At 34.3% G+C, this 11,067-nt stretch overlaps 1 long non-coding RNA gene across 1 annotated transcript in view; it reads left to right on the forward strand.

Moving 5' to 3' along the window:
• LOC132067051 (uncharacterized) overlaps nt 1–9,856 on the forward strand; it is a 24,881-nt gene extending 15,025 nt beyond the window's left edge. The window contains exon 2 of the long non-coding RNA XR_009416998.1: nt 9,674–9,856. This is a non-coding gene — a long non-coding RNA (uncharacterized LOC132067051). The remainder of the gene's footprint in view (nt 1–9,673) is intronic.
• Nucleotides 9,857–11,067: the final 1,211 nt, after the last annotated feature.

An 11,067-nucleotide genomic window follows, 5' to 3' on the forward strand; every position in this document is an offset into this window, starting at 1 on the left:
CTTCAATTCCATGGTTACTCCACCTTAAAAATACTCACCCAAACATCTTCAAGAAGAGGAGACAAGTGTAGACCTCACTTGGAACACTTAACCACTTTAATCTTCACTTTGGTCCTTGGTTTAGGCTTAGAAATATGTTGAAATATGTTTGGAGAGGTTTCTAGGGCTTTCTAGGACTTGGGGTTATGTTAAAAATGACCAAAATTGTCATATAGACTTGTAGGAATATATGTGCATGTTGTGGAAGTTGGGGGAATGTTCTAGAGGATTTGGGATAAGTTTTGGGGGGTTTGGGTGAAGAAATAAGGGGTAAATCCCCTTTTATGATATTCTAGGGTCAGTTGGCACAGACCTAGAATTTTCGGGTACTGTAGCGCGCGTGTCGCGCACTGTAGCTGTGCGTTCTTGCTCTACCAACCCGACTTGTAACGTCCATAATTCTCTACTCCGACGTCGTATCGATGAGCGATTTGTTGAATTGGATACTAGACTTCATGAACTTCAATTAAGGCTTTTGCTTTACTTCAAAACTCCTCATATACTAAAAGATATTCTTTCCCCAAGTTGGCTCATACTTTGTTGTTCAAAGTAACACTCATCTTTTTTCAAAGTCATACTAACTCAACTCCTTCCACTCAATTCCTTATAGGACCTTCCGGAATTCATCATATGCATCTTTACTCATAAAATATACTTAATAACGCTTTGTCCCTTATACTCCAAAGTTGTTTTACTTAGCTATAGTTCAACATACTTACACTCAAATTTGATAAGTGCTTCTCCGCAAGTACGGGGTGTAACACTATGTCCCTCTTTACTTCCACACATTGCAAGTATGCCTTACAACTAAGTCTTGTATCACCAAGATGCTACATTTTTCTATATATTATCATCAACAATAAATCATACATCAAGTTTTCATCTACGTACCATCATAAGTTTATATCACAATTCAAATCTAAACTCATTATCCTTCCTTTCTCTGATAATATGTGTCACAATAAGGGAGAACTGAGTATATCATGACAATTTAGGTAATAAGTATAATCACAATAACAAGGTAACAAGCCACCATCAACAACGATCAACATAATAGAAATCCATCCCAGATCACCACAGTATGAATACAACTACACCTCATATTTCAATAAACAAAGTAATGGCGACGAGCCCACAAAATCAGAAGTCATACCAACCTAGCTAATATCCAACCACAACACCATGTCCGAAGACCTAATCATGCTTTCTCCCGTCAATTATACACGATACATACGTTTCGCTAATCAAAGTCTAACTAAAGTAAGCCGTAGCCAACCTGGAATGTCGAGCAACAGTCTTGAATCGTCAAACCTTAGCCTTTCCTTCCTCTTTGGAGAATCTCAAAATGATTAACGTCTATCAAATATGAATTTTATGTCAGAATACAAATCTAAGGACACACATATTACTATAGTTTTACCCAAATCTCAAAAATGGACCCAAAATAGCCAAACCCTAGCCACGAGGGAAAAACTATAATTTTATTGAAAATTCAGATACAATATAGTCAAAATAGTACTCTATGAGTCTAAATGAGTCCAACGATACCAATATTGCTATACTTTAATTCGAAACCCCAAAACGAACCCAAAAAGGTAACCCCGAGCCTGCAAGGGCAAAACTGGAAATTTTAGTCAAAATCAGATTACCCATAGTATAAATAGTAAGAATCACGAAAAGGCTTGATATCCATCCACAAATAGCCCTTCGATTTGATAAATTATTTGAAAACCCAATTTTATGAAAGAAAAAAAAACCTTAGTTTCCCCAACCAAATCATGAAATAAACGCTAATGGACCAAGGGAATCATGGGGAAATCATGAAAATAAAGATAATAATCTTACCCTCTCTTCAAAATGAGCAAAACGCCTCAAAAATAGCCCAAATCGGAGCTCTGGAACTCAAGATATACTCAAAATACTAAATGGGCAAAGTCAGAATTTTTATGTAGGAAAAGTTGTGCTACAGCGACCAGATTTTCGATATAGCGAGCACGCTATAGTGACCAGGGTTGAGGAAATGTGACCAAGGTACTGCTATTACAACCAGGTGGGTGCTATAGCGACCACCCCAGAACCAACAGTGGAATATTTTAGTAAAATTGCCATAACTCCCTCATAGGGAGGCGAAATGCCACGATTCTTTTTGCTATAGCTTCGTAATTATGATACGGATCTAATGGTTCAAACCTCACACAAAATAAAGGTCATTTGATCAATCTAGACCCGTTTCTATCCAAAGATTTATGACGAAAACATCGAATACGAGCGCGACAAAATCCAAACCCATTTGAAACTCTTCGGAATCTCACCAAAACTTGTGGAAAAGTTCAAAATAATCATAATAACTCATTCAAACTTTCAAAATATTGACATGAGGTCATTCTAACCTGGCGTTGACCATGTTCAACTCTAACTCATTAACTTAATTAGCTTCTCCATCAATGACTCACTTTACACTCGAACCTTGCGGGAACCAACCTAGTGACTTCACTAAGTTATAGATCATACTAACGGGACTCTGGGGAAGGGTCAACAAGGTTAAATAGGTCAGAACACTATAACAACCAAATGGGTCGTTACATCAGAACTAGGAGAGCTCCTACCGAAGGAACCAGTCGCAGAAAAATTTGTCTTTACCATTTTGGGGATCTCGAGCACAACATCGAAGAATGTGAAGCTTTTAAGTTTGAAGTGGTGCATCTGGTCCACACAGGCACCATCTGGGTGGTGCTCCCACTTTATTATTGGAATTTGGGGCCTTTAGGGCCGGGAAAAGGGTTGAGAGGACCAATAACCCATTCTGTCAGGGGAAAGGTCACCTTTTGGGTAAATTTTAGGGGATCCCATTTTTTGTATTTAACACAGATTTATCCCACCCCCCCCTACCCCACCATTTATATGTAAAAGAAACTGCGCCGACCTGATGTCCCAAGAAAAGATACGCAGGAAGCCCCTATCAGGCCTGGTCACGGGTAGGTTTTAGGTTAGGGAGTCTTATTTTATATAAACCGAACTACTGTTGGGCCTGATTTCCCGCGGAGGGATACGTAGGCAGTCAACGTAAGACTCGATCCCTATATATTATAAATATTATATTCCCTCACTTAACAAAGTTGAAATACCCGAGACTCAGTACAAGAGATCAATCAAACATTTAAGTCAGACATATGATTATTTATCTGCTACGTGCTTTAACTACCAACTATGTGCGATATTCTGCTTATCTTTATTGCCTGACAAACTTACATTGTTTGCTTTTTAGTTGTTCTTTTCTTATAGAAAAGAAAGTTGATTCGTGTTCACACTGGCATACTTCACAAGATCAAAAGCTGCAATAGCATCCCTATCCCAACAAGATCGAGGCAAAGCAAAAATGACTGGTACTTCCGGGAATGAGACTACTCCAACTGACATCGCTCTCAGAGAGTCACCTCTTCGAGAATTACCTGAGTTCTTGCTTACTGAGGACGTTATGAAGATGATGTTTGAGAAAATCGCTGACCTTCAAGAAGAGGTCACGCGGAACAAAGCTGCTAATGCTGCTCGAGAAGCACCTGCTGAAACAAGACGGCCTCTACCGCCTTTTTCGTCTCTAAGCTCACTGCTACCCGATCAATTTCCCACTCATTCCACTGTAACCACCATACCATTAACCCTAAATCCGATCACTTATGGATACATTGGGGTACTATACTCTACCACCACTTAACACTACCCAAATTCTCGGAACCACTCACTCCGTTCCCTCTTACAAAGCGCCACAAAACACCCATCCAGCATCACTGTACAACCAAGTACCGTCTCACTACCGACTGCCCAAACTACCCATATCTACGAAAATCACCTTACACACTCAACAGTTTCCTTCCACACACCCGTCACCCCAAACACCTTCTCACCTGATCACCAAGAAATTGATCACTACAAAGAGATGGAAAAGGCATGGAAGGCTGATAAGGAAAAGCAGGAAGAAAGGCTCGAATGAAAGATGACCGCAATGTTGGAACGGTCCGGGAACCGCTCCCATCGGGCACAGGCTTAAGCTATGATGATCTGTGAATGCGTACAAATTTGGACTTGCCTAAAGGTTTCAAGGTGCCTCGTTTTGAATTGTTAAATGGAACGGGTAACCCCAAAGGCCATTGTTACGGTTCACTTTTATGCGGGCGCAGAAAAGCTACTAAGATGTTGTTGGTGCTCTAATTGGATTTTAGTATTTTAGAGTTGCCACCTAATTTATTAAAGGAAAACTAGGAAAATCGGGTTTAAAAGGGTTTATCAAGCAAGGAAAAAAATCCTTTTTGGACCATAGTTCGAGGTAAGGGTTCTGATCCCCTAGGGAAGGTTTTAAGCACCATAGTATTAAGAAGTCGTAGAATACGCTTGACCTACGAGCTTCAATGTGTGATTATTGTATTATTTGCTTAAATGTGTTTAAGTTTTCCACAAAATGTCATTCGTTTCTTTATCACAAACTCAAGAAAAATTTGGTAAAAAGTCCCCTTAGAAAAATGGGGTTGGGGTTCAAAAATCCACATAAGTGTTCAACTCACTTTATTTCTGGACTAAGACACACCCTGGATTTCTCCCGAGTAGAGTCGCTTCTATTTAGTCCTAATAAAATGAGTTTAGTACCTATGGGTTTTATTATACATATATATAGGAAATATGAAGTATATCTCCCTTTTATATATATATAAGTAGAAAATATGTCCCAAAAGAAATCGGACGAATTTGATAAAATATTAGAAGGTATGCAAGACAGTGATGAAGAAATAGAGATAGACTCAATAATAAGTCAAAAAGAATTAATGGAATCTAGTGCATTTAGTTCTAGTCCATTTCAAAGAACAACTGTTGGAGAACAGTACACGGTAGACACGAGTACAGGAAATGTATCTAGGAGAAGAGTGTCTCTTTGTGGTGTGTAATAGTTCTTTTATTTGTACTTTAAAGTCTTCTACATCTTGGTTAGTTGCTTCTATTGAGGCTGTTTTAATTACATATTCTGGAACTCGAACTTAACTGCTTGTAGTTTTTGTTCTAATATCTTTACTTGTTCCAAGAGTTTCATTTTTTCTTGGACTAATGTCTCTTTCTGCTGGTTTAGTCTCTTGACAACTTCAGTCATAGTAGAACAGTGATCACAAAAAATCACCTTGTCTGTGTCTTTTTGTATGTTGTACTGAGGGATTTTGTCTGGATTTTGTTTAAGAGCCGGAGAATGGTAATAAATTATAAAAGACTTAATGATAATACTAGGACAGATGGATATAAGTTACCAGATAAAACAGAATTAATAAATAGAATACAAGGAAAGAAAATATTTAGTAAATTTGATTGTAAATCAGGATACTAGCAGGTACGCATGCATGAAGAAAGTATTCAATTTTTAGATGTAAAAGATGTAATTTAGGAGATCTAACAATAGAAGAGACTATAAGTCATTTTAAACTATGTGAAGCTAGAACTGATAATTGGGGATATAGAGTAGAAAATATGTCCCAAAAGAAATCGGATGACTTTGATAAAATATTAGAAGGTATGCAAGACAGTGATGAAGAAATAGAGATAGACACAATAATAAGTCAAAAAGAATTAATGGAATCTAGCGTGTCTAGTTCTAGTCCATTTCAAAGAACAAATGTTGGAGAACAGTACACGGTAGACACGAGTACAGGAAATGTACCTAGGAGAAGAGTTCTTAGAACAACAGGAGAACCTATAGATAATGTAAAACCATCAGGAAAAACAATGCTTATAGAAGAACCTATTATTCTTCAAGAAGGAGGTAATAAGGGTAAAATACTAAATATAGCAGCTCATGATCCACAAAGATGAAATTCAGTAATAGATCTCTAGAAAGGAATAGTAGTAGCAGACTATATAAAAACGTACAATGACACAGAAACAATGTATAAATATCTAGAAACATTCTTAGGAGAATCAGCCAAGGCTTTATGGGAAGCATACAAGGAAAATTTTCCAATGGAATTCCAACACTTAGTATCCATGGGAGCAAACCCATATAATTTTACTAACAAAATACATACTTTAATTACAGGAGAAGATCCAAATAGTGGATTATTAGTATTACAAAGAAATGCAGTAATAAAGCTAGAATAGTTAAGTATAAGTAGTTGGTTTCATATTAAGAAATTCTTAAACGATTTCTTGTATTAGTTCTATATTCATTAAAGTTGACTCAGTAGTTTAAATTTCCTTGTAAAATAGTATTAAGCTTTCAGTAATTCTCTCTTAGTGTGAAGTAGTTTTTGGGGTTACTCGAAAGGTAAACCTAGTCCAGAATTATCTCCAAGTCCAAATAGAAATAAAGACAACACAGATAGTAACTCAAATTACACAACAAGTAGAAGTATTAACTAATGATATTAGAGAATTGAAAAAGACAGTAGAAGAAGTAAACTAAATTACTCTTTCATGAGTAGACCAACTAAAACCCAGGAAGAAGCCTCAAAATTAATAGAAAAATCTATACCTTTACCACAAGACTATATACCTAATGCTAAATCTAATCAAATAATTTTTAAACAAAATATTGCTATAATCTCATTATTATTAGAAATAACTAAGAAAGTAGAACAAATAATAGTGCCAAGGTTAGAATTGATAAGCGAACACCTACAATTGATAAGTGACCGACAAAAAATATAATAATTTGGACCCAACATTCCTCTAGCATAATCTAATGCCTCATTAAAATCATATTTAATAATTTGGACCCAACATTCCTCTAGCATAATCTAATGCCTCATTAAAATCATATTTAATAATTTGGACCCAACATTCCTCTAGCATAATCTAATGCCTCAGTAAAATCATTAAGGTCTTCTACATCTTGGTTAGTTGCTTTACTTGTGGAAGTGTAGAACACTTAGTAAATACATGTCCAAAAAGAATAAATAATAAGACAAGAAATTCACAGCTGATTGAAGATTTTCAAGAAACTTTAATAAATGTAGATGAATACATGTCCGACACAGAAAGTATATATTCCATAGTAAGTGTAGATCTTTTGAAGAAAAAAATCAAAACAGACTCATCAGACTCAGAAGCAAAAGAATTAATAGGGTTAGAAAATTTAGACTTAGAAGCAATTCAAGTAGATAATTTAGCAAATATATCGGAAGATTGTAACCATGAGTTCAAAAGAAATAAGGGATTAGACAGTAATGCATGTTTCTTCTGTAAATGGTATCCTAGTAGAGATAAACGAGCTAAATATAAAAATTGTTATATAGAAGGATGTACAATGTGTGTAGAAAAAGAATTTAAAACAAAAATAAATAAAGAAGGAACCCATAAGAAAATAGAAGACCCTACTATTAACTTAAGAATGATAACATTAGAAACAAGAATAAATGAATTAGAAACTAGATTATGTAAATTAGAAAAGGGAAAACAAAAAGAAGCAGATAGTAAAGATGAAGAAATGAGTTTATCTAATATACAACCAATAATAAGACCATTAAGAATAATACCAGAAGATTCTCAAGCAGAACTAATGAGTATAGAAGACCATGAAGCATTAGTATGTAATGAACATAAAAAATTAGGAACAATAAAGATACTCGCAAGAATTAAAATAGATGATTATGAAATAGAGACATTAGCATTAGTAGATTCGGGGTGCACGAAGTGTATAATAAATAAAAGAATAGTTCCACCCAATTTAATAAAAATCCTAGAGAAACCAGTTGCAGCCATGCAAATGGATGAAACTCATAATATATATAGACATTATGTTCATAAGGAATACATTAGCTTTATAAATACATGTTCAGAATTTTACAAACCCAGCTATAAAATGGATAAGATATGGGTAAGAGACGTTAATATAAGTGTAGATTTTGTCATAGGATTAGACTTTATGTTACATAATAATGGCAGTTGTATGATTACAAGAGATGGAGTAATTTTCTTAAAAAATATTACACATACACCAGTACAAGCTAAAATTTCCGCGTCTATACTACTCATATTTCCTTTTTCTCTGTACTTACCACTTTGATAAGTACATATTTTTTCTTCACTTTTATTACTATATTTATTGGTCTTGCTTTTAAAACTGCTCCCCATACCTCAAAACTACCATCTATTTCTCTAATTAAATAGTCTGTTTCTAGTGGCATGTTTAAGTCAGGAATAATTTTTATTTTTTCTTTAATTTTTTTGTACTACTTTAATGTCTTTAGTGTTAAAATGTTTTTGACCATTAGATCCCGTCTTTGAGTACAATGGTCCTGCTATTTTTCCTAAGTCTTTTATAAAATTTCTAGCACAACTTACTATTCCTAGGAATTTTTGTAATTATTTAACATTATCTAACTTATCTGGCATCTCTAAAGCTTTTTTAGCTGGGTTCCCCGAAAGGGAAACCTCTCTCCATCTTCAAGTCATGTAAGTTTTTAACTATGTTTCTGTACTACTCTCCCTATTATGTAAATTATTCCATGTTTATATAAATATTATGTTTGAGTAATTACTTACTTGTTATTATGAATCTGTTACTCTTAGTATATGGTTATTCTCTTTATTTCTTAATAAAACTCGATGGATTAACCGTAAATTCCTAAGTGTTGAGGGAAATTTTGTTTTAATGTCCAAAAAATGATAAAGGACGATGTTGGCTGTGGTAACCGGGGTGTGGTTAAAGAAGAAGGATATTAAGAACAAAGATTAAGAGAAAGAGATCAACAGTGTAGCAAGATTCATGACTTTCTTGCGGACTTTTGTAATTCTTTAACATTATCTAACTTATTTGGCATTTCTAAAGCTTTTTTAGGTATGGTACAGGAAATGTACCTAGGAGAAGAGTGTCTCTTTGTGGTGTGTAATTATAATATAGTCTAAAACTATTTATTTGTCCAGAATTATCTCCAAGTCCAGGAATATCACCAGTACATAGTTCAGATAAAGGAGATATAGTAAATTTTCAGAACAGTGCATTTCAAGATTCACAAGATCCAAACAACGACGATTCGGGGATGAGTTTTGATTCTATCGCACTACATAATATATATATATATATATATATATATATATATATATTAGTAGAGGAAGTAATCATGATAAGATAGAAGACTAAAAGATTCGTTGAACAAAGCAACGACTAGAAGACATTTTTGGAAGTGTAGAACACTTAGCAAATAAATGTCCAAAAAGAATAAATAATAAGACAAGAAATTCCTAGCTGATTAAATATTTTCAAGAAACTTTAATAGATGTAGATGAATACATGTCAGACACAGAAAGTATATATTCCATAGTAAGTGTAGGTACTGTCCAGAATTATCTCCAAGTCTAGGAATGTCACCACTCCATAGTTCAGATGAAGGAGATATGGTAAATTTTTAGAATTATATTATTTAGATCTTTTTGATCTTTTATTACTCCTATTCTCTCTATTCCTATTTTTAAAATTATACAATTCTGTTTCTATATCTATTAAAGTATAATTTTTTTCTATTAGATTTTCGTCTTCTAGTATTTCTTCTTCTTCTAGAATTAAATTCTTTGTTTCTGTCTTACTTTTACAACATGTATTGTTTTCTTGACAGTCTTTATAACAATTATCTTCTTTCTTTGCGGTGTTTATTTGGTGTGGTAGGGATCTTCATGTCGGATACTAGTTTCAGTCTTAAGAGCTTGTACTGGTGTATGTGTAATATTTTTAAAGAAAATTACTCCATCTCTTGTAATCATACTGGAAATATGAGTAGTATAGACGCGAAAATTTTAGCTGTAATATATGGATTAAATAGTTTTAGACTTTATTAAAGTACAAATAAAAGAACTATTAGATCTAAGAGTAATACGAAGATCTACTCGCAAACATAAATCTGCAACATTTATGGTAAGGAACCATAGTGAGATAGTAAGAGGAAAAGCAGAAAAGATTCTAAACATTTTATAGCCACTTTAAATGGACTTTGTCAGTATTTCACAGACAAAATCTTAGACAAAAAATTCAAATTTTATGTTGTAGTTCATGGTAAAACTAATGGTGTTTTTCAAACTTGGATATAAGTTTTAGACTCTATTAAAGACATAAGAAAACCTCTTTTTAAAGAATTTAATGATTTTACTGAGGCATTAGATTATGCTAGAGGAACGTTGGGTCCAAATTATTATATCTCTCCAGCCCTTAAACAAAACCCAGATAAAATCCTTCAGTACAACATACAAAAAGACACAGACAAGGTGATTTTTTGTAATCACTGTTCTACTATGACTGAAGTTGTCAAGAGAATAAACCAGCAGAAAGAGACATTAGTCCAAGAAAAAATGAAACTCTTGCAACAAGTAAAGATATTAGAGCAAAGACTACAAGCGGTTAAATTCGAGTTAGCACAATCCCAAAGTTTTCCATCTCAGACAAAAATGGATGAGATGGGTGTGCATTCCTCAATGAATGCAGTTAGATCCACTGTATCGGATAAGGATACAGCTAGTCCGGTTCAAACGGTAGCCGGTAAAGACTCATCAAATCTGTTGATGGCTGCCACTTTGCCAAAAAGTGAAGATGAGGGATGTTCATCTCTCCAGATAAGATGAAGACTACCAAAGACACTTACGCAAGGAGCAACTTCTACGAAGAAAAGCACACTTACTAAAAAGAAAAAGAATGAAAAAATAGAAAGTATAGTTAAAGAGACGTTGGAAAGATTTTTTCAGACAAAACAAGAACAAGACAAGCACATAATCAAGAATCCTAGTCCAGAATTATCTCCAAGTCCAAGAATGTCACCAGTCCATAGTTCAGATGAAGGAGATATGGTAAATTTTCAGAACAGTATATTTCAAGATTCACAAGATCCAAACAACAACGATTCGGGGATGAGTTTTGATTCTATCGCACCACATAATCTAGACACATAATATATATATATATATATCTATATATATATATTAGTGGAGGAAGTAATCATGATAAGACAGAAGACTGAAAGATTCGTTGAACAAAGCAACGACAAGAAGACATTTTCAGAAAAAAAGACTTTA

The sequence above is a fragment of the Lycium ferocissimum genome, chromosome 8, assembly GCF_029784015.1.
Source record: "Lycium ferocissimum isolate CSIRO_LF1 chromosome 8, AGI_CSIRO_Lferr_CH_V1, whole genome shotgun sequence".
Lineage (NCBI taxonomy): Eukaryota > Viridiplantae > Streptophyta > Magnoliopsida > Solanales > Solanaceae > Lycium > Lycium ferocissimum.